The following is a 27,561-nucleotide window of genomic DNA, read 5'->3' as shown; positions in this document are numbered from 1 at the left end:
TGTTTATATATCAATACAGTAGATACTTTATTAAATATATATATATATTTAAGTTATTAAAAAAATACATTACAAATTATTTTATTATAAAATTTCTACTAAATAAAATAATAAATCTAATTGAACTATATTTATATTAAATTAATTTTTTTTAAAAAAAACGTCAATTGCGTCAATTAGCAAGTTAAAATATGAAACAAATCTATTGATAATAAATAACAAAATTATCTTGAAATAAAAATATATAAAATATTTAAAATTACAGTTTTTTATATAATGTTATTTTTACAGTTATATTATATCCATAAATCAATTCAAATAATTATTAATAATTAATATTAAGTTAAAATTTAAATAAATATAAACAATTACTTTTATTATTTATAACTATAATTTGTATTTTAAAATTAATGTTTAAGTTATAAAATTATTTAATTAAAACTAGAATAAATAAATTATAATTTTAGAAAAAATTAAGTAGTTAACCAATTATTTTATAAAATTACAATTAAATCTAGATACAATAAACAATAACTTAATTAATATCTTTTTTATTTTGAAATAACTAAAAAATAGATTTATATGGATTATACTGATAATGATTTAACTAGATTTTTAATAAGTTTAGTTAATATTATAAAATTTTTAAAATTACAGTTTTATATTTAATAAATATAAGATTTATATTTACTAAAAATACAATCTAATAATAATTATAAATATTAAAAAATATTATAATATTTGAATATTTTTATTTTGAATATAAAATAATCAAAACTAAATTCGACATTCATACAAAAATTTTAATATAATTAATTGATTTTTTTTTTAATTTTAAATTTAATCTTTATTTCATTAAAATAAAATAAACTCAGCTTATGTCTGAACATTCAATTTAATATAAAAAATAATACTATAATATATTTTATGTTATATTATTTTATAATTTACAGTTATTTATTAGTATCAACTTTATATATATATATTTGTTGTTAAAAAAATTCATCACATATTATTATTTTTTTCTATAAAAAATGTTATTTAATTTTACTAAATAAATTTAATTTAAATATTTTAAATTTAATTTTTTTAATTAAATAAATTTTGTTTAATTAAAAACTAGTTAAATCTATAGTTTAAGTTTAATCTATAGTATTGATATTATATATACTATATATATATAATTTATATATTATAATTTTAATTGTTTTTGTTAATAAATTAATTTTTAAATATGTTAATATATTCATAAATTTATAATAATAAAAATAAATAATCATTAACCATCTAGTTTTATTAATAAATTTTTAACATAACAAGTTAATAAGTTTATATTTAATAAAAATGTTACAGTTATTTTAAAATTAAAAATAATTAATTCAGTAATATTATTTTTAAATTTACGAATATGCTTTATATGATTTTTTTTAATATATAATATATTTTATAATTACCATATAAAAGATACTTAATTAATTAATTATCTTAAATTATTTATCTAATTTAATGCAAATCTATTTATTATTGTAAATTAAATAAATTATATAAAATTAAAATTATTATTTAAGATATTTTATAATAATACAATTAATTTTTAATTAAAATTATAATTTTATTTTACAAAAAACTATTATTATCATTAGATCTAAATCAATTATTTTTCTATTATTTTAAATTTTATAAATTTATTATTTAATAGTTTACAGTTGATTTTAATTTTATGATTTAAAAAATTTCATTTATACCTAAAGTATTATTTAAAATTTATAAGTTTATTGTTTTATAATTTAGAGTTTTTTATATTTTATTTTTTAAAATATAACTATTTTGTAATTATTTTTTAACAAATAAAACAATTTAAATTATTTATTATAATTAATATTAACTTAATATAAATTACTAAATATAAACAATTGTTTACTGTAATACTATTTATCAACTTTTAACTAATAATTATTAGAATAAAACTGATATATTTAGTTTAGAAAAATATTAAATAAAATATACACAAAAATACTATTTAATTTGAATAATATTTTGAATATATATTTTACATAACTTATAGACTTTTGATATTTGATATATATATAGATATTTGACTAATAATTATACTAAAATAATAATATAATAGATGATACTGTATATATATATATTGTTATTTTTTTGTTAAAACTATTTACTAATAAGTTTTATAAACAAATATATTAGATAACTGTTTTGATATATATTTATTTATTATTAATTTAATAAACTGTAAATTTTGTAATAATTTATTTTCCAAACAGTCCCAAACAGCCCCAAACAGCCCCAAACAGCCCCAAACAGCCCCAAACAGCCCCAAACAGCCCCAAACAGCCCCAAACAGCCCCAAACAGCCCCAAACAGCCCCAAACAGCCCCAAACAGCCCCAAACAGCCCCAAACAGCCCCAAACAGCCCCAAACAGCCCCAAACAGCCCCAAACAGCCCCAAACAGCCCCAAACAGCCCCAAACAGCCCCAAACAGCCCCAAACAGCCCCAAACAGCCCCAAACAGCCCCAAACAGCCCCAAACAGCCCCAAACAGCCCCAAACAGCCCCAAACAGCCCCAAACAGCCCCAAACAGCCCCAAACAGCCCCAAACAGCCCCAAACAGCCCCAAACAGCCCCAAACAGCCCCAAACAGCCCCAAACAGCCCCAAACAGCCCCAAACAGCCCCAAACAGCCCCAAACAGCCCCAAACAGCCCCAAACAGCCCCAAACAGCCCCAAACAGCCCCAAACAGCCCCAAACAGCCCCAAACAGCCCCAAACAGCCCCAAACAGCCCCAAACAGCCCCAAACAGCCCCAAACAGCCCCAAACAGCCCCAAACAGCCCCAAACAGCCCCAAACAGCCCCAAACAGCCCCAAACAGCCCCAAACAGCCCCGCCTCACCAAAACGTATGTGTATGTGTATGTGTATGTCACTACAAAACATCACTATAAAAATTATTTATTTTGTTATTAATATTTTTATCTACCTAGGTAAACTAATTTTTTTAAATAAGCATTTTGATTAATTTTAAAAATGTTTTCAATTTGTAAATTGCAACAAAAAATTATGATTATTTAAATAATACAGATTAATTTATTTTAATTGAAAAAATATAATTTTAATGAAATTAGAATATAAATAAGAAAAATATATACATAATAATTGTTTAAAGTTTAGTTAATATTTTAAAAATTTATGATTTAAATTTAATAAATAAAATTATTTTTTTAAAAAAACACAATCTAATAATAATTTTAGTTTTAAAAAATTTATTATAATATTTGAGTCATTTATTCCTAAACTATATTTAAATTAGATAATAGTTATTTTAAAAATTATAACTTTATTATTTTATAATTTACAGCTTTTAAGTTTAATTTGTTAAAATATAACAAATAAGATTTTTTTAAACACATTAACATATAGAATTGATTAATGTTAATATAAAATAATCTATTTAATTAAATTAAAATTTATATTTTATTTTAAGTCTAATAATCAATTTAAAAATACAGTTATTTTAATACTAAATAAACTATATAATGATATAGGTGAATTATATTATTTATATTTAATTATATTTTTTAACTTTAATTTTATAGTTATTAATTTTATGTAATGTATAAATTTATTATAAATTTATAAAAATATAACATTAAGAAAAAAAATTTAAGCCATAACTTAGAGACGTCTAATTTTTAATAAAAACATTTATTCAATAAAAAATATATTTAATTTTTAAAAATTTTTACAGTAATTTAAATAACTGTTTTGTTATTATCCTAAAAAAAAAGTCATTTTAAATAAAATTTTAAAATTACATAAAATAAATAATTAAAAAATTACAGTTTTTTAAATATAAAAAATATAATAATTAAATATATTGTTTATAAACCAATAGATACTTATAGATACTTAATTATAACATAAATTATATTAAAAAAAACTTAATTCACCAATATCATTTTATATTTGTCATATTAAAATAACTGTATATTTTTAATTGATTATTAAACTTATCATTAAATACTACTTTTAATTTAATTAAATAAATTATTTTATATATAACATTTTAGTTATTTAAAATATAACAAAATTATATTATGACTTTAATTTTATGAAAATTATATATATAAACTTATTTTTTTAAAAAATTTTAAGCAATAATTTAAATTATTAACAAAAATAAATCTTAGTTTGTTTTAATGGTTTTTTAAATATAATATATTTTTTAATAGTTAAGTATCTATAAAAGACAACTATCTATTTGTTAATAAATTATATATTTAATTATATAATTATTTTTTAAAAAAACTAGAATAATATTGATACGAGTTTTGACGTGTGGTCTGTCTACGTTGACAATATACGCTGAAGTTGTCTTAGAGGATGACACGTAGACGGGTTATGTTGACATTGTCTTCAGATGTTGACGTGTACGTGCGAAATGTACGTGACGTGTTGACATAAAGAGCAACGCGTGACGTGAACGTGTGACGTGAACGTGAGTGTTTATATCGTGCGCGCGGCGTAAACGTGGTGTTGACCAAACGGTGGTACGAGCGTTGAACGGCAGAGAAACGCGAGGCGGTATTGATGTGAATGTGATGTCAATAAATGATAGCAAAAGGGCTGACGAGCAATGGTGGGTCTCCGATGATATTGTGGTTATAATGTGTCCAAAAGATAATGTAAATAGTGATCACGAAAGTGTATAAATGGTAAACACAGTTTAAAATGTATAACTTATAACTCTTTATTAAAAATGAACTAAATTAAGATAATTTGTAAAAACACATGTGTATAATAAAATATAATTAAAATAGGAAACGGAAGTTAAGTTAACGTAAGACGTTAACGTTATACGGAGTATAATTGAAGTGTACTCGTGGAGAGGCGAAAACGTAAGAGAGCAAGAATAGAGTAGTGTTAGCTCTTATATAGCAATGACTTGAGGTATAGGTATCGGTGCGCATGTGTTGGACTGTTGGGAACAAGTAGGTTGAGATGTGCTGCCCTCTGGTGACCGGTAATTGGGTAAAACCTCTATCACTCCCCCGCCGTTGAGGGGCGCACGTAAGTGAAAGCGACGGAGCTGAGATGAGTGCGCTGACGTAGACGTCGTAATACCACGTGAGTCGAATAGGCCAATGGAATACGTCTCCATACCAAGTCGACGTAGAATGACGTACGGCCCTGTATGAGTTGGCGATAACTTATTATGTGACGGGTGATGAGTGGCCAGTTTACGTATGACTAGGTCTCCTATATCGAAAGCTGAGGATTGATGTTTTTCGTCGAAGGCTTCCTTACGTTTACGTTTCTCATTGTTTGACTTTTCAGTTGCTTCGATACGTGCAGTTTCTAAGGGGACTGTATCGCATAGAGCATCACATGGTTTCCCGAAGTGTAGATAATTTGGTGAATGGCCGGTGGATCCGTGCAGCGTATTGTTGTAATTGTGTAGAACCTTTGGTAGTAGAGCTGACCACGCGTTTCGAGGATTATCCTGCTTTGCTAAACGGAGTTTTCTTACGATTAAATCATTAGCCTTTTCGCACAGACCGTTGGCTTGGGGATGATACGTCGACGTTAAAACATGACGTACTCCGTTTGTGGTTATGAAGTTGCCAAACGTTTTGGATGTAAAGTTGGACCCTCTGTCCGTTATAAGTTGTTTTGGAATCGCAATATCAATCGCAAAAGGTTCTTAAGAAGTCGGATAACTGTCTTCGTCTTGTTGTCAGATGTGGGGTATGCCCAGACATACCGTGAGTGATGATCAACAATTAACTGAATGTATTTTAACGTCGACGTTGACGTCGAACCCATAACGATGGTATCCATAGCCCAAATTTGATTTGGCTGATCGGGTGTCTGAATTGGTTGTAGTTTTCCTAATGGTGGTTGATTACTTGGTTTTACTATTTGACAGTTTCTACATGAGCGGACGTATGAGGAAATTATATCAGTTGCTGATGGCCACCAGTAGTGTCCACCAATAAGTTGAGTGGTTGCAGCGATTCCGGGGTGCCCATGGTCGTCGTGATAATGGCGAAGGACTTGCATTTGTAAAGATGGTGGTACGTAATATCGCTTTAAGCCACGGTGACGATGAACCACAAGGCCTTCATTATCTTTATAAAATTTTGATGGGACGTTGACGTCGTCTAGTACGTCGGACGTTGACGTGTTACGTTGAGCTTTCTTGAGTACTTCAACGTTGATGAGCAATGAAACGGTATTTCTGGATAAGGCGTCGGCCGCTTGATTGCGTTTTCCCGATCTGTGGTGAATAGTGTAGTTATAGACTGATAATCTAATGGACCATCTGAAGAGTCGATTGTTGGAAGTATTTTTGATGTTAAGCAGCCACTGCAAAGCCGAATGGTCCGAAAATACGTCGACGTGCTTTCCGTGCACGTAGACGTGCCATCTCTCCATGGATTCAATCACTGCAAGACATTCCATCTCTGATGTTGTGTACTTTGATTCATGGATGTTGAGCCGTCGGGAGTAATATGATACGACCCTCTTATGTCCGTCTTCGTCGGGTTGCATTAGTATGGCCCCGATCCCGATCTTGCAGGCGTCGGTATAGATAATTACAGGCCGATCGTCGCGGTAGATTGCCATAACAGGCGGTGTTATTAATGCTGTTTTTAGCTGAATAAAGGCGTTATTTTGTTCAGTAGTCCATACAAATGGTTGTTCCTTCCGAAGTAGTCGAGTTAGCGGTTCAGCTATTATCGTGTAGCGATTGATAAAACGGTGATAAAAATTACACATCCCTAAAAACTGCTGGATGTCATGGACTGATTTTGGTTGTGGATATGCGCTGACAGCTTTGGACTTCGATGGTGAGGGCATAACGTTACCGTCCTTTATTACATGCCCTAAGTACTCGATTTCATTGACTGAAAACTTACACTTTTCACGTCGAAGTCTGACGTTAGAGTTGTTTAGACGTTGAAGTACTACGTCTAATAGATTGTCGTGAGCTTCTTTAGTTGACGCGTGAATGATAATGTCGTCCAAATATGGTATGACTCCTGAGTTGAGTAGATCACCAACGACTTGACGTATTATTCGTTGAAAAGTTGGCGGTGCATTTTTGAGGCCAAAGGGTAAGACAAGCCATTCGTATTGGCTGTCGGGTGTAACGAATGCGGATTTTTCAATTGATTCCGGGGCCATGGGTACGTGCCAGTAACCCCATGCCATATCTAAAGTTGTGAAGTACGTTGACGTACTAAGTTGATCGATCACGTCAACAATTCTGGGTAACGGTTCACGTTCATCAACCGTTACGGCGTTGAGTCGTCTGTAGTCGATACAGAGACGTTTGGTCCCGTCCTTTTTTGAAGCGAGGGTCACGGGAGATGCGAATGGGGACGTAGAGCGTCGAATAATTCGTTTGTCGAGGAGAATCTGAATTTGTCTCCGTATTTCTGTTAGGTCTGCGAGTGAGTGGCGGTAAGAGCGTTGATGAATTGGGGCCTGATTTGGCAACAGGCGAATTGTGTGGGCCACGTTGGGGATCCGTCCAACTTCGTTGGGGTCCGATGAGAAGAGTGAGGGGTACTTATTAAGAATGCGTTGTACCGAAGACGTTAAAGTATTATGAGTGTGGGTAGGCTTAGCTACGAGGCATACGTGCCGTTGATACGTGAAGGGATTCTCTTGAGATACGATTCGACGTTTGAAATCCAAATGAAGTGAGAAATCCGAAGAAGTGGGGATACCGATTATGAGTGAGTTGGGTGCGTCGCTTAGCACGTGAACGGGGACTCTAAGAGCCGTATTATTTATAGTTAATGTGACGATTAGGCGGCCGTCAGATTTCGTTTTTCCATTGACTTGGATAACGTTAATAGCGGTTTGCGGGTCAGGACGTAGACGTAAGACGTTGATAAATTCTCTGCTGACAACATTAATTGTTGACCCAGAGTCAATTATTGCACGAATTGGATAATTGTTGACCCGCACCGCGATTTCAATTAAAGACGACCGCCCTGAAAGTTTCCCTGATTGATGGGGTCTTCACCTTCAAGACGATATGCGTAAGTTTGAGCCGTTTGATTGAGTGGACGTGAGAAGTTAACGTTAGCGTAAGACGTTGGCTCATTTCGTTGAAAGTCGTTGTTTACAACGTTAACGTAATACGTTGGATCAGTATGTCGGACGCCAATGTCTTCAACGTTAACGTAATCCGTTAACGTGTTATGTGTGTCTCTCACGTTAACGTAATTAACAGGTGCGCTATTCGGTCTATTATATTGTCTTTGGATTTGTGGTCTAAAAGTTCTAACCTGCGTTGCGCTTTGATTGTTGAGCTGTTGGCGGTTCGGGAAAGACTGTCTGATGTTTTGAGTCATCAGAGGACTACGTTGTCTGCACTCTCTATGCCAGTGCCAAGAAGTGATTCCAACGTCTGCACAATAGCGGCAAGGGTTCGGAGGACGACTTTGACTTGGCTGTGAATTGGTATCCGTAATCATTGCATACGTCGCTTTACGTTGGAAGACGTTAACGTCCTTTGTAGCAGTCCTTTTTGGAAGTGACGACTCAAGTCTCTGTGCAAGAGTTAACCAATCGATATGATTATTTGGCAATGCACACAATAAATATCCTTTGTAAGTGTCTGGCATTCCTGCTGTTAGTTGGCCAACGATATTGTTGTCATTTAGCTCCGCTTGTCGCAACAATCTCATTTTTGAGTCGAAGTAGTCCTGTACGGATTCCGTTGACATAAGACGTCTCTCTTGGGCGATAACCAATGCGTCTCGACGAGGGGCACCAAAACGCTTGATGAAGTGTTCCTTCACTTGGTCCCATGTTATGTCTGCTATGCTAGCTATTTCTGTAGCATACCAGTTCAGCGCGTCATCTGTTAATTTTAATCATTAATGTAAATACGCGATCGCTGTTAGATTTAGGACCTCAAATAGATTTAACCATAGGTCTGCCCGTATGACCGTTTTATGTCCGCTGTATTTTTCAAGCGACGGGCGGTGATTATACGTTGGCGTCATGGCGTCTGTTGATGTAGACGTTTGAGTGGCGTTAGTGTTTGGCATTTCCGGGTCTGGTGTTACTGTTTTGAGGTAACCGCTTCTAAGCCGAATGATTGATGGTTATTGCGGAGGATATCCTGCCGACTGCGCCAATTGATACGAGTTTTGACGTGTGGTCTGTCTACGTTGACAATATACGCTGAAGTTGTCTTAGAGGATGACACGTAGACGGGTTATGTTGACATTGTCTTCAGATGTTGACGTGTACGTGCGAAATGTACGTGACGTGTTGACATAAAGAGCAACGCGTGACGTGAACGTGTGACGTGAACGTGAGTGTTTATATCGTGCGCGCGGCGTAAACGTGGTGTTGACCAAACGGTGGTACGAGCGTTGAACGGCAGAGAAACGCGAGGCGGTATTGATGTGAATGTGATGTCAATAAATGATAGCAAAAGGGCTGACGAGCAATGGTGGGTCTCCGATGATATTGTGGTTATAATGTGTCCAAAAGATAATGTAAATAGTGATCACGAAAGTGTATAAATGGTAAACACAGTTTAAAATGTATAACTTATAACTCTTTATTAAAAATGAACTAAATTAAGATAATTTGTAAAAACATGTGTATAATAAAATATAATTAAAATAGGAAACGGAAGTTAAGTTAACGTAAGACGTTAACGTTATACGGAGTATAATTGAAGTGTACTCGTGGAGAGGCGAAAACGTAAGAGAGCAAGAATAGAGTAGTGTTAGCTCTTATATAGCAATGACTTGAGGTATAGGTATCGGTGCGCATGTGTTGGACTGTTGGGAACAAGTAGGTTGAGATGTGCTGCCCTCTGGTGACCGGTAATTGGGTAAAACCTCTATCACTCCCCCGCCGTTGAGGGGCGCACGTAAGTGAAAGCGACGGAGCTGAGATGAGTGCGCTGACGTAGACGTCGTAATACCACGTGAGTCGAATAGGCCAATGGAATACGTCTCCATACCAAGTCGACGTAGAATGACGTACGGCCCTGTATGAGTTGGCGATAACTTATTATGTGACGGGTGATGAGTGGCCAGTTTACGTATGACTAGGTCTCCTATATCGAAAGCTGAGGATTGATGTTTTTCGTCGAAGGCTTCCTTACGTTTACGTTTCTCATTGTTTGACTTTTCAGTTGCTTCGATACGTGCAGTTTCTAAGGGGACTGTATCGCATAGAGCATCACATGGTTTCCCGAAGTGTAGATAATTTGGTGAATGGCCGGTGGATCCGTGCAGCGTATTGTTGTAATTGTGTAGAACCTTTGGTAGTAGAGCTGACCACGCGTTTCGAGGATTATCCTGCTTTGCTAAACGGAGTTTTCTTACGATTAAATCATTAGCCTTTTCGCACAGACCGTTGGCTTGGGGATGATACGTCGACGTTAAAACATGACGTACTCCGTTTGTGGTTATGAAGTTGCCAAACGTTTTGGATGTAAAGTTGGACCCTCTGTCCGTTATAAGTTGTTTTGGAATCGCAATATCAATCGCAAAAGGTTCTTAAGAAGTCGGATAACTGTCTTCGTCTTGTTGTCAGATGTGGGGTATGCCCAGACATACCGTGAGTGATGATCAACAATTAACTGAATGTATTTTAACGTCGACGTTGACGTCGAACCCATAACGATGGTATCCATAGCCCAAATTTGATTTGGCTGATCGGGTGTCTGAATTGGTTGTAGTTTTCCTAATGGTGGTTGATTACTTGGTTTTACTATTTGACAGTTTCTACATGAGCGGACGTATGAGGAAATTATATCAGTTGCTGATGGCCACCAGTAGTGTCCACCAATAAGTTGAGTGGTTGCAGCGATTCCGGGGTGCCCATGGTCGTCGTGATAATGGCGAAGGACTTGCATTTGTAAAGATGGTGGTACGTAATATCGCTTTAAGCCACGGTGACGATGAACCACAAGGCCTTCATTATCTTTATAAAATTTTGATGGGACGTTGACGTCGTCTAGTACGTCGGACGTTGACGTGTTACGTTGAGCTTTCTTGAGTACTTCAACGTTGATGAGCAATGAAACGGTATTTCTGGATAAGGCGTCGGCCGCTTGATTGCGTTTTCCCGATCTGTGGTGAATAGTGTAGTTATAGACTGATAATCTAATGGACCATCTGAAGAGTCGATTGTTGGAAGTATTTTTGATGTTAAGCAGCCACTGCAAAGCCGAATGGTCCGAAAATACGTCGACGTGCTTTCCGTGCACGTAGACGTGCCATCTCTCCATGGATTCAATCACTGCAAGACATTCCATCTCTGATGTTGTGTACTTTGATTCATGGATGTTGAGCCGTCGGGAGTAATATGATACGACCCTCTTATGTCCGTCTTCGTCGGGTTGCATTAGTATGGCCCCGATCCCGATCTTGCAGGCGTCGGTATAGATAATTACAGGCCGATCGTCGCGGTAGATTGCCATAACAGGCGGTGTTATTAATGCTGTTTTTAGCTGAATAAAGGCGTTATTTTGTTCAGTAGTCCATACAAATGGTTGTTCCTTCCGAAGTAGTCGAGTTAGCGGTTCAGCTATTATCGTGTAGCGATTGATAAAACGGTGATAAAAATTACACATCCCTAAAAACTGCTGGATGTCATGGACTGATTTTGGTTGTGGATATGCGCTGACAGCTTTGGACTTCGATGGTGAGGGCATAACGTTACCGTCCTTTATTACATGCCCTAAGTACTCGATTTCATTGACTGAAAACTTACACTTTTCACGTCGAAGTCTGACGTTAGAGTTGTTTAGACGTTGAAGTACTACGTCTAATAGATTGTCGTGAGCTTCTTTAGTTGACGCGTGAATGATAATGTCGTCCAAATATGGTATGACTCCTGAGTTGAGTAGATCACCAACGACTTGACGTATTATTCGTTGAAAAGTTGGCGGTGCATTTTTGAGGCCAAAGGGTAAGACAAGCCATTCGTATTGGCTGTCGGGTGTAACGAATGCGGATTTTTCAATTGATTCCGGGGCCATGGGTACGTGCCAGTAACCCCATGCCATATCTAAAGTTGTGAAGTACGTTGACGTACTAAGTTGATCGATCACGTCAACAATTCTGGGTAACGGTTCACGTTCATCAACCGTTACGGCGTTGAGTCGTCTGTAGTCGATACAGAGACGTTTGGTCCCGTCCTTTTTTGAAGCGAGGGTCACGGGAGATGCGAATGGGGACGTAGAGCGTCGAATAATTCGTTTGTCGAGGAGAATCTGAATTTGTCTCCGTATTTCTGTTAGGTCTGCGAGTGAGTGGCGGTAAGAGCGTTGATGAATTGGGGCCTGATTTGGCAACAGGCGAATTGTGTGGGCCACGTTGGGGATCCGTCCAACTTCGTTGGGGTCCGATGAGAAGAGTGAGGGGTACTTATTAAGAATGCGTTGTACCGAAGACGTTAAAGTATTATGAGTGTGGGTAGGCTTAGCTACGAGGCATACGTGCCGTTGATACGTGAAGGGATTCTCTTGAGATACGATTCGACGTTTGAAATCCAAATGAAGTGAGAAATCCGAAGAAGTGGGGATACCGATTATGAGTGAGTTGGGTGCGTCGCTTAGCACGTGAACGGGGACTCTAAGAGCCGTATTATTTATAGTTAATGTGACGATTAGGCGGCCGTCAGATTTCGTTTTTCCATTGACTTGGATAACGTTAATAGCGGTTTGCGGGTCAGGACGTAGACGTAAGACGTTGATAAATTCTCTGCTGACAACATTAATTGTTGACCCAGAGTCAATTATTGCACGAATTGGATAATTGTTGACCCGCACCGCGATTTCAATTAAAGACGACCGCCCTGAAAGTTTCCCTGATTGATGGGGTCTTCACCTTCAAGACGATATGCGTAAGTTTGCGCCGTTTGATTGAGTGGACGTGAGAAGTTAACGTTAGCGTAAGACGTTGGCTCATTTCGTTGAAAGTCGTTGTTTACAACGTTAACGTAATACGTTGGATCAGTATGTCGGACGCCAATGTCTTCAACGTTAACGTAATCCGTTAACGTGTTATGTGTGTCTCTCACGTTAACGTAATTAACAGGTGCGCTATTCGGTCTATTATATTGTCTTTGGATTTGTGGTCTAAAAGTTCTAACCTGCGTTGCGCTTTGATTGTTGAGCTGTTGGCGGTTCGGGAAAGACTGTCTGATGTTTTGAGTCATCAGAGGACTACGTTGTCTGCACTCTCTATGCCAGTGCCAAGAAGTGATTCCAACGTCTGCACAATAGCGGCAAGGGTTCGGAGGACGACTTTGACTTGGCTGTGAATTGGTATCCGTAATCATTGCATACGTCGCTTTACGTTGGAAGACGTTAACGTCCTTTGTAGCAGTCCTTTTTGGAAGTGACGACTCAAGTCTCTGTGCAAGAGTTAACCAATCGATATGATTATTTGGCAATGCACACAATAAATATCCTTTGTAAGTGTCTGGCATTCCTGCTGTTAGTTGGCCAACGATATTGTTGTCATTTAGCTCCGCTTGTCGCAACAATCTCATTTTTGAGTCGAAGTAGTCCTGTACGGATTCCGTTGACATAAGACGTCTCTCTTGGGCGATAACCAATGCGTCTCGACGAGGGGCACCAAAACGCTTGATGAAGTGTTCCTTCACTTGGTCCCATGTTATGTCTGCTATGCTAGCTATTTCTGTAGCATACCAGTTCAGCGCGTCATCTGTTAATTTTAATCATTAATGTAAATACGCGATCGCTGTTAGATTTAGGACCTCAAATAGATTTAACCATAGGTCTGCCCGTATGACCGTTTTATGTCCGCTGTATTTTTCAAGCGACGGGCGGTGATTATACGTTGGCGTCATGGCGTCTGTTGATGTAGACGTTTGAGTGGCGTTGTGTTTGGCATTTCCGGGTCTGGTGTTACTGTTTTGAGGTAACCGCTTCTAAGCCGAATGATTGATGGTTATTGCGGAGGATATCCTGCCGACTGCGCCAATTGATACGAGTTTTGACGTGTGGTCTGTCTACGTTGACAATATACGCTGAAGTTGTCTTAGAGGATGACACGTAGACGGGTTATGTTGACATTGTCTTCAGATGTTGACGTGTACGTGCGAAATGTACGTGACGTGTTGACATAAAGAGCAACGCGTGACGTGAACGTGTGACGTGAACGTGAGTGTTTATATCGTGCGCGCGGCGTAAACGTGGTGTTGACCAAACGGTGGTACGAGCGTTGAACGGCAGAGAAACGCGAGGCGGTATTGATGTGAATGTGATGTCAATAAATGATAGCAAAAGGGCTGACGAGCAATGGTGGGTCTCCGATGATATTGTGGTTATAATGTGTCCAAAAGATAATGTAAATAGTGATCACGAAAGTGTATAAATGGTAAACACAGTTTAAAATGTATAACTTATAACTCTTTATTAAAAATGAACTAAATTAAGATAATTTGTAAAAACACATGTGTATAATAAAATATAATTAAAATAGGAAACGGAAGTTAAGTTAACGTAAGACGTTAACGTTATACGGAGTATAATTGAAGTGTACTCGTGGAGAGGCGAAAACGTAAGAGAGCAAGAATAGAGTAGTGTTAGCTCTTATATAGCAATGACTTGAGGTATAGGTATCGGTGCGCATGTGTTGGACTGTTGGGAACAAGTAGGTTGAGATGTGCTGCCCTCTGGTGACCGGTAATTGGGTAAAACCTCTATCAATATTATTTGATAATTTATTATTATTATTAATTAATTAAATAATGAAAAAGACTATTAGTTTAATAATATTTGTAGAAAATCATATAAAATAAAAAATAAAAAATTGAATTGAAGCTAATTAATCTAATTTTAAAATGTATACATTAATTCAATAAGCATTTAAATTAATTATTAAAATGTTTAACAGTTTTACAATTTGTATATTATAATAAAAATTTATGATTATTTAAATAATACAGAATATTTATTTTAATTGAATTTATTGTAATATAGATAATAAAAATATATTCATAATAATTGTATTATTAATTTTATAAAAAAAAAAATCTTAGAGAAAACTATATTTTAATATTACCAATTATTAAGTAGTATAATTAATTATAATACTAATAGTAAATTAGTTTATAAAGTAGAAAACATTTAAACCAAATTTTAATATTTAAATAAAATTATAATGTTAGTAGAGGAGGGATTCAGATATTACGGTTGCATTTAAAAAAAAATCTAAACCCCTTTCTCCCCCACTCTATGTTAAAATATATATAAAAAACATATAAATGTATTTAAAGGGAAACAAATTTAGTTTTTGTTATTTGGGAGAAAAATTTTCAACAAATGAAACAAACTGTTAGTATAAATGTGAAAATGTATTAACTGTTTATCAATTAAATTATTGTGTGACTCATAACATATTTTGGCTGCACTTTGATATTTGGGCCGCGCCGGAGGCGGGGGTGGGTGGTATAGGTAAATAGTACTTGATGTCTAGTATACATATGTAAAATATAGGACATCGCAAACTAAAGGTTAAAAAGTTATGAACTTATAAAATAAAAAAAATATTTTTTTTGAAAGACTTTTTTAGACTATCCTAACCTAACCTAACCTAACCTAACCTAACCTAACCTAACCTAACCTAACCTAACCTAACCTAACCTAACCTAACCTAACCTAACCTAACCTAACCTAACCTAACCTAACTTAACAAAACTAGCGGCCTACCGGCCGCCATAAACTTAACCTAACCTAACAAAAAAAAGTTATTTTATTTAAAAACTTTCAAATTACAATTTATTTTATATACAGTATTAGAAATTACAATTTATTTTATATACAGTATTAGAAATTACAAGTATTTGTAGGACACACATTTTTGATGTCTTTAATCATTTGGTCAAACGGATCAATATTATTGCGACGACAATCCCGGAACCACAGATATTCACATAAATGCATTGCTAATTGATCCCTACAATATCCTCTTGTTGTAAGTTTGTACTTCATCCATTTCCAGCTGCCTTCTATTGTGTTTGTATGAGCTCCAGTGACCGGATCCTTGAAGTGCTTGCTATGATTAACTGTCAAGTGTTTGTATCCATATTTTTCAAGTGACAAATAAGCCCTCCATTCATCTGTTATTATAGTAGTTCCGGGGGCCACATGTTTCTGAATTAATGGTATTAATGTGTCGGCATTTCTGAGATTCAAAGGGCATAGCTCAAGTCTGTATCCGTTTCTATCTTTGCCTCTTTCAACCATTCCTAATATCCAATTTCCTTTTCTTAATCGGCCTTTCCAGTATTTCATTTTGCCTACAAGTGACTCGTCTATCTCAACTACTACACCTTCTCCGCCTATCATCCCTTCATTTTCATATTTCATATTTCATATATCTTCATATTTTATATATGTATATTAGACATCAAGTACTACCTAATTATAGCCCCCACCCGCGCCTKCGGCGCGGCCCAAATATCAAAGTCCTGCCCATATTTTTGATAATATTTTTTTTTGTTGATAAAATAAATGCTTTATTTTGTTGTTATTGTTGTTGTTGTCATACATATTGACTAAATATATATTTAATTAATTATGAGTGTAATATTTTTCTACAATAATATTTAATTAGAAAAATTTTAACATTAATTTAAATTTTAATGTTTTATATGAATTGAATGACTATTGTTATAATTTTTTGTTAAAAAAACAAATTTTATTTAATTTGAAACACATTTTATTAAAAAAATTTACTGATATTTTTTTTGTTAACAATTGTGTTGTTTTCATAAAGTGATACACTATTTATTGACTGATTTTTTTTTTGGTATTCAAATAAAAGGTATTTAATTTATTTAACAATTATCTCTATAATAATAATAATAATTAGTATTAATTAATTAATTTGTATTTTTTTTGTTGTGTTTGCAGACAATCATTCACAGAGACAGACCAGTGATCAGTCCATAAATGTGTTGAAATAAATGTTTTCATTTTGTTGTTGTTGTTGTCATACATATTGACAACTAATGTTTGACTAATTTTGTGGAAATAACTATTAATTTTTAAAATTTAACACTAATTTAAATTTAAAAATTTAAAAAAAAACAAATTAATTGTTTGAATACACACAATGTTTTATGAGGTGAGTGTTTTAATTAACTTATAATTTAATTTAAAAAAACACAATTAATTATAATATTTTACTGATAATTTATTTGCAAAAAATTTATACTATTTAATTATATACGCAAAAAAAATTACAGTTTAAAATTTAAAAAATTAATATATGTATATATATATAATGTACAAAATTTTATTTCAATATTTAACTGTAACTATAGTATTGTACACAAATTTAGAGGAAAAAAATTGAATTCAATTATTTATTTATTTTTTATAAAAAAATCTATATTTATTTATTTATCATAACAATTAACAATTGTTAATAATAATTAACATTAATTAATATTGTATTTTATCTAAAAAATTATTTATGTGGAAAAAAATTCATCATTTGATAAATTTATTTACTAATATTTATCTTTTTTTTTTGTTGGTATTCAATATTAAATTATTAATTAATTAATTTTTTTAATTTATTTAACAATTTTCTCTCTGATAAAAATAATTATTAATAAATTTATTTATTTGTATTTTTTGTTGTTATTATGTTTGCAGACAATCATTGACAGAGAGATCAGTGAACAGTGATGTCCACAACCAGTGATGTTATTATGACTTGAAATGTGAAGACATTGTCTGATCACTTGATATTTAGTATAGTTTTTAGGCAACAGTTGTCTACAGATTAGTCAAACATTATATCTAATTATAATTATTATAAACTAATTAACTAATAAATTGATTGATTAATAAATATATATTTTTTAATTTAGATATAATGAAAATGATTTTCACCGCAAGTGATGACCGCTTCAATGGCCATACAATTATCGGCGCAAAACTATGACAACAATAATATATATTAATATAATTATAATTATTTAGTATATAATATACAGTTTAATATTATATAATATGTTATGGATAATAATTTTATGTATAATAGAAACATAATTATTGTATTTTATTTATTTTATTTTTTTGAAATTTTAAAACAACTTAATATTTAAATTATTTGAAAATATCGAAATAAAATATATATAGTATTTATTATTTAATATATAAAAACAATGTATACACTTATACAAAATAGACAAAAATAAAAATTGTATTTAAAAAACAAAAAAATAAACTGAATTAATGAACAAAATTGAAAAAATCTGATTATCTATGAACTGGTTGTCAAACTACTGGTTGTATTGAATCTACTGTTTCTCTGTATATATCTGTCTGTATATACTCTCTCTCTCTCTCTCTCAGAGAGAGAGAGAGAGAGAGAGAGAGATCACTCATGCATTCAACATAACTTTTTTTTATCACTTTATAAACTAATAAAATAAAACAATTTATATAATTGTGTTAATTATTACTCTATTAAAAAATTACAGTTTAAAATTTAAAAAATTAATATATGTATATATATATATAATGTACAAAATTTTATTTCAATATTTAACTGTAACTATAGTATTGTACAAAAATTTAGAGGGAAAAAAATTGAATTCAATTATTTATTTATTTTTTATAAAAAAAAAATCTATATTTATTTATTTATCATAACAATTAACAATTGTTAATAATAATTAACATTAATTAATATTGTATTTTATCTAAAAAATTATTTATGTGGAAAAAAATTCATCATTTGATAATTAAGATTTAAAAATAATTAAACAATTATTTGTATTACAAATCAATAAATTTGTATTATTGTGTATTATTAGTATATATATATACAAATAATATTTAGATTATATAAATAATTTGAAAATTAATTAAAAATAATTATATTAGTATATATTAGTATAATATATATATATATATATATATATATATATATATATTCGTTTGTTTGTTAAATAAAATAAAAATAAATGTTTCAGTGATGTGTTCAGCGATCCGGTCATCTGTTTGGACAGTCGTATCGCTCGCACGTATATGACTGTCCGTATCTGTGTGTCTGTCCAATCAAACAATTGCTTTCCTATCAAATAATATTATAAAATTAAAAATAATTAATTTTTTTTAAAAAAAATATAAAGTTCATATTAACTAAACAACTAACATATTAATTATAAAATTTTATTTATAATAAGTATACTATAAATATTGTAATTTTTTTTATAATTATTATACTTATAAAAATTATTATTTATTTCTCTATCAAAATAACTTTAATTTATTTTAGTTGAATATTAGTTATATTTTGAAAATTTCAACAATAATCAATTAATTATAAGCCACAAAAAAAACATAATTTTTCAAAAAAAAAACTAAAATAATTATCATATGTTATACTTACTTCAAGTTTTTTGTTTAGTAAACAGCTATTTTAAAATAATTTTTTAAAAATTAATTTATAAATAAAATTACAGTTTTATTATTTAAAAAATTTATTTGTTATTAATATATATATTATATAATTTATATTGTTTGTAAAAAAAACACTACTATATAGAAAATTATTATTATTATTATTGAAAACCCAAAAAAATAATATTTATTATTTATATGCAAATTATTGTATTCTAAAACATATGTAAATTTTTTTTTAAAAATATTTATTTTAAAATAAAATAATTTATATACTGAACTCACACACCATATATAATTAAAAAAAAGTTTATTAAATTGTATTAATAGTTTTTTTTGTAAAATTTATTTTATCTATGATTATCTTAAAAAAATTGAAAATACTATGCTACTTTGATACTTGAATAAATAAATAATGTAATTAATTAATTATTAAATATAATTATAAAATTTTTTGATTAAAAATTAAAAATTAGATTTAAAAATATTAAAGTATAAATAAATAAAATTTGATTTTTATTTTATTTATTTGATATATTCAACAACAACAACAACAAAAAACACATAAATTTAGTTTATTTGTAATATAGAAATTATTATGTATTCTAATTATAAATAAAAACTAATAAAATAAATATTAAAATCACATAATTGTGTTTTTATACAGTTTTTATAGTTTAATTAAAATATAATATTAGAAAATCTATAATAGTTAATCTCTATTTAATTAACTATTGATAATTTAAAGATAAAAATCCAAATATATTGTTAATATAATTTTACAGTTATTTAGTTTTAGTTAAATGTAATGATTAACTTAATATCAATTTAATAATTTAACTTAATTAATATTATAGTTATTATTATTTTATTATATAAAAATTTGAATATAAATATAAAAAAATTTAATTATATATTAATAATCGTAATTTAATTAACAAAAAATAAAATACAAATATTAGCCATATTATATAATACTAAATATAATAAATTTTTTGTTATTTAATTATATAAATAATATTTTATTTATATCACTTACTGACTATAAGTTTGAATATAAATTTGATAAATTAATTTTTAAAAATTAATATAATATTTATGTTTAAATAATAAACATAATACAAAATTGCTATAATATTTATTGCTATACTTATTAAAGTATGTTAAAAACAATTTATCTATGTACATTTAGAAATTAAATATGTAATTAAATATTAGCTAATAGTGATTTATATTGTAAGTAAAAATTTAGTTAAATATTAATTAAAAAATTTAATTATATATATATTTTTTGATTTATAATTAAAAATATAATTTTGCATTTTAGTAGTAGTCTACTTATTCAATATTCAAGTAATAAATTAATATCTAATTAATAATTCAATTTAATTATTACAGTTATTATTTAATTATTTAAAAATGTTAAATTTAAATAAATAAAATAACAAATCATTGATAAATTATATTTATAATAGTAATTTAATTATTTTTTAGAGTTATATATATATATTTTTACATTTATAATATTAAAAATTAACTCAAACAAGTTAAATAATAAGTAAAAATAATTATATGTTAATAAAAATTTATAATTATAATAAAATAATTTTTTAATTAAATTAATTAATAAAATTTAGAAACAAATTATTTTTGATTTAATCTAGTATTGATAACTTATTATCTATTAAATAATTCAACTTAATTATTACAATTAGTATTTTATTATATAAAAATTTAAATTTAAGTATAAATAAAAAATAACCTATTAATTAATTAATAATTATTACTTAATTAATTTTAAAATTTATTATATATTGTTTTACAGTATTCATAATTAATTTTCTCAATAGTTATGCTATTGTAATACAAAATTTATAAATTATATAATTTATATATATATATATAATAAATAAACTGTAATTTTTAACTATTTATTCTTAATACTATTTCATTTCTAAATATTATGATTAAAACATTTTTAACAAATTTTTTATATTTTAAAAACTGTAGTTAAAATATAATAAATAACAATAATAATTTATGTATTTTTATTTATTTACCTAAATTATAGTTAAATTTAAAGTTAATTATTTTTCCATAAACTATATTTATAAAAAAAATTAGTTACTAATTAATTAGTTTCAAATTAGTTTCATATATTATTTTAACTATAGATTATGATAAATCAAAACAAATATATATCTAAAAAATCAAATTAAAAAATATTATTTATTACTAATTTATTAGTATAATATATTTATAGTATAATTTTATTTAGTATTTTTATAAAAATTATTATTCATATAATCATTAAAACATTGACACATAATGTTATTATTAAAAAAATACAGTAAACTCATTGTCAATAAGTTATTATTAGCAAAAAAAACGTTTTTAGAAAGTAATATATTAAACAATTTATATGAAAAATAATTTTTCCAATACTAATAAAATTAAAAATTATAATCAACATTATTATTATTTTATTGACTAATAATAATTTGAATTTAATATCTAAAAAAATTTATATTAGAAATAATAATAATATTGTAATTTAAATAATTGTAATATTGTTTTTTTTAATTTTATTTTTATTATTATTATTATGTTAAATACAATATATAGATATTACAACAAATAGCATATATTTAAAACACTTACCTGACTATCAAATATCATAACTTATAACTTAAGCGTTGAAAATAATAGTTTTTATTATTATTTTTTTAGGAAACTATATTAAACAACAATAACTATTAATTAAAATACACCAATAAATAAATATATAACAAATATTAACTCATAATTAAAATAAATAAATAATTATAATTACAATGGATTCACAATATTATTATTGAATGTTATTAACTAGTTATAGAAACATTCAATAATAAAATAAAAATATCACAATTAATTACGTTATTTTAAACATACAAAAAAACATTTAGTTTATAATAAATAATTATAATAAATATATATTATTGTTTAATGACAAAATTAAATTAATTGAAAAAAATTTATTTGAAATTAAGTTATCAATTATTCAATTTTACTAAATAAAACTATTTAACAAAAAAAATGTTATTATTAAATGATTAAAAAATATAATTTTTTAAAATTTTATTACTGGTAGGCTAATAATACATTAAGTAAAAAATATGATATATTTTATAAATTATTTAAATAATGTGTAACAGTTTTATACTATAAAATTATGTACTACATTTTTATAATGTTTAGTAATAGTAGTTTATTTTATTTTTAAATATAAAATACTTAATAAATAACATTTAAAAAACTTAAATAAATGTTTTTTAATAGTAAAATATACAAAAAAAAAATATTGAAATATTTATTTTAGCATATACTAGAATAATAACAAATTTTGAAATAATTAAAAGTTTATTTGTTTTAATTTTTTACAGTAACTTAATTACGATATTATTTTATTCAAAAAATAAATTTAAAATTGTGCTATTAGTTGAGTCTAATAATAATTTGACTAGTTTTTTTTATAAGTTTAGTTAATATTATAAAAATTTTAAAAGTTACAGTTTTATATTTTATAAATTAAATTTATTTTTATATAAAAAAAGATTAATTTAATAATTATCCCATAAAAAATCTATTTTATTTTTTGATTTGTAATATTATTAATATTGTTTAGTATTATATAATTTATTTATATTAATAAAATAAATTAAAATTATTATTATTAGTTTTATGAATATTTTTTTTTTTAAATTTATTAATAATTATTATTAATAATAATTAGATAATGAAAAAGAATATTTGTTTAATTATATTAAAATATTTAGCCGGCAAATATAACTAAATTAAAAATAAGTATATTAATTCTATAAAAAAAATTTAGTGAAAACTAAATTTTAATTTTTTAAAATAATTAAGTAGTCAAAAATTTTTATTAAAATTACAATTAAATCATATATACATATATACAGTAACTTAATTAAGATATTATTTTATTTAGAAATAACTTGAAAAAATTAGACTACTAGTTGATTCTAATAATAATTTAACTAGTTTTTTTATAAGTTTAGTTAATATTATAAAAATTTTAAAAATTACAGTATTATATTTTATAAATAAAATTAATTTTTATAAAAAATATATTAAATTTAGTATTATATTATTTAATAGTTTACAGTTATTACAGAGTTTTAAATGTAATACTATTTTATATTAAATTAATATAAGATTTAATAACAAATAAATTAAATATATATATATATATTCATGTTGTTTAAAATATGAATATTAATAAAAAATTGTCTCACAAATAAAACCAAAACAATATTGCGTTTATATACATAAACTACTGTGTTATATGGTATTATTGTGTGACGGCTATTATTGTTTAGGTTTTGCTTGTATTGAGATAGTTTTAAATATAATGGGACAAAAAATAATTTTGATAGTAATAGTTTATTTGTAAATGAGTAAGGTATATTATTAACATTAGCATAAAATACGTAATAAAGTTAAATTCAAAAATCTATCATGATAGCATAATTGATCATCAGAGATCTATAGTATAGATATTAAAAATATAAATCTAATATATTTTTTAAAAATAATTTTTTTGTTAACTAATTAATTTTAAAATATATTTATTAATAATATTTATAATAATAAATGTAACTAATCTACTGTCCTAAATAATCTACTAGTTTTATTTATAAAAATTTTAAAATAATAATTTATTAGTTTATAAATAAATAAAATCTTACAGTTTATTAATTATTACAAATAATTAATTCAGCCATATTAATTTTCTTTATTAACAAATATAATATATATTTTAACTAACATAACAAACTAACTAATATATTTTTAAATTATTAATTATTTTTTTACTTTAATTATATGTTAATCTATTGACATTTTAAATTACTTGTAATATTTAATAGGTATTTTTAATAATACAATTAGTAATTTTATTTATAATTATAATTTTAACCAACAAAAATGTATTAAAATTATTATTAACTTAAAATTTAAGTAAATTAAAACAATTACTTTATCAAACTTTTAACTAATAATTATTTTTTTTAAAATTTGTTATATTAAATTAATTAAAATATTAAATAATATAAAAATAGCAATAGTATTCAATTTGAAAAAAATTTATCACATATTTCAAAAAATAATATTCAATATTTAACGTGTTTTTAAATAGATAACGTTATTTTACATAAAAAACTTTACATAATTTCAATTTAAACGTTATGATAGATATTAATCATTTATATAATCATTTATTATAATTTTAATTACTTAATTATTTAATGATTTAAAAAAAATTATTTACTAATAAAATTATATTATTAAGAGTAAAATAATATTTAAGTTTTTATTCAATAATTTAATTAGAAAAAAAATTATTATAAGTTTATTATTAACAAAAAAATAATGTTACAGTTTAATTAATTTAAATATTAAAATAATTGTTGTCTCTTTAAAATTTGTAAATATTTAATTAGATTTTGAATTTTAATTTTATTATATATTTATATTATAACTACCATATCAAATATAATTAATTAAATTTAATATATATATATATATATATTTAGTTATCTAATTATATGTCTATCTATATAAATATAAGCAACAAAATATTTGGACATTACTGGAGACTTGATATATATAAAAATCTAGATTATTATTACTACTATATAAAACTAATATAAATTAATTTTATTTATAATTATAATTTTTTTTAAAAAAATTAAATAATTTTAATTTAATAATTTTTTTTTAAAATTTTTTATGTAAAAGTTTTTCAGTTTTATTGATTAAATTAAAACTTGTAGACTAATTATTGCCGAACTATTAAAATATTAAAATTTTTTAAGATTTTTGAAAAAGTTATTATTTTTTATAATTTACAGTTTATTAGTAACAATATAACGAAATATATATATATATAAATTTAACCTATAAAACAATTAAAAAAAATAATTATAATAGTTAATAATTTTAAAATAAATACATTTCATATTTGAATTTATTGTTTAAAATCTATAATCTATTTATAAAATTAATTTTTTAACTAATGATTTAATATAGGATAAGCATATATATAATATATATTGTTATAATATAGTTGTTATCAATAAATTTTCAATGATATAAAACATAAAATAAAATATAGCATTTATTAAATATATATATAGATAAATATAATTTGTTTAAATTATAGCAAAAAAAATTATAAAAGTATTTTTGAATTATTTATTTATTGTATTAAAAATTTAGATATATATATATATTATCAAAAAAATATTTATTTAAATCTAAACCATTATATAGAATATTATAAACACAAAAAATAAAATATTTTATAAAACAATACACAATAAAATTATTTGTTTATTAATCAATATTTTTTTGGTGATATAGTGGGTGCAAAAAATTATACATTTATATTATGTTATTATTTTTTGAACAAAATTTTTTTTATTGATGACTAACTTATATTATACTATTGATTAGTTAGAAAAAAATGTTAACTTATTTTTTTCTAGAAAAACCAAAAAAAAATCAGTTAATTATTTATATCCATAAACTATTGATTGTAATGTTATTATAATTGTAATGTTTTTTTTGAAAAAAATATTAAAATAATTGCAACATATTTCACATTTGTTTGGTTTGTTATTTGTTTGTAGATTACTATTTGATTTTCAATACATTATATATAATATATGGTTTATATGTCAATAATATTATATATAATAAGTAGGAGTTTGTTATTTATTTAAAAAAAACATCAATATTTTTAAAAAATAATAATAATATATTACCTAATAAAAATTTATCATTTTTAATAAGATATATTTATACAAATTTTAACATAATATTGTAATTATAATAATAATAATATAAATATTTTTAAAAAAAATATTCTAAATTTTAACTTAATTATTAAAAATTGTTAATAAAAAATTTAGCTATTATAAATTTTTCTTAATAATTTAATATTTAAATAAATATAAATCTAATTTTAAAATAATTAAATTTAAATTATTTTCTATTATCAACAATAAATAATAATATTATTATTATTATTCTATATTATTGAATGATAAAAAAATATTAAATTAATTGCCTAAATTTATAATTCAAATTATATAATATATTAATGTTTTAATTATTTAAATATATAATAAATTTGTTTACTACAGTTTTTTTATGTGTTTCACAATATTTTTTTAATATTTTTATTGTAATACTTTTTTTTAGAAAATTATTAATTAGTATTAAAAATAAATAACCTTGTACTCTTATTAATATAATATATTATAATATTTACTAACAATTTGTTTACCATTATAACATTATTTAAATGTTATATAAAAAAAAATAATTTATATATTTATATAAAATTAGATAACAATATTAATAATAAAATTAATATAAATCAAAAAAAATATATAATTATAATAAATGCAGATTATATACTATAAATTATATAAATATATATTAATAAAATTAAGTTTATTAAATAGCAATTGTAATTTTTTAGTTGTTAAAACATTTTTTTTGTCAAGGTTATTTTATTTAATAATGTTTAAAATATTTTTATTTTGAAATTTAACACATTTTATATCTATTTAATAGATATATACTTTTTTTAAAAACATTTATTACTATAACATAATAAATACCGGTATCTATTTTTTAAATATTAAAAAATACATTTTAATTTATTAATTATAGTTGTTAATCTTATCACTCAATTTATATATAATTAATGACTACTGTATTATAAATATTAAAAGCATTTTATTTATTTGGTGAATAAAATTATAAAAAAAATTAAATGTATTTATTATTAGTATATATTATATATAAATAAAATTATATTTACTGTATATTATTGTTGCAAAATTAATAATCTAATAATAATAATAAAAACAATTGTACTATTAAATACATTGTTTGAAAAAATATATATAATTTCAAAATACTATTTTACATTTAAAAAAATTAATATTTTAATATTGACATAAAAATTACTAAATTTTTTTTATATAATTAATTATAAATTTACTGTGACCAG

This window comes from Oppia nitens, unplaced genomic scaffold (genome assembly GCF_028296485.1).
Source record: "Oppia nitens isolate AA-2021 unplaced genomic scaffold, nextdenovo-longstitch-racon4-pilon3 scaffold1_pilon_pilon_pilon, whole genome shotgun sequence".
In the NCBI taxonomy this organism is placed as follows: Eukaryota; Metazoa; Arthropoda; class Arachnida; order Sarcoptiformes; family Oppiidae; genus Oppia; species Oppia nitens.
This window is presented reverse-complemented; position numbering follows the sequence as displayed.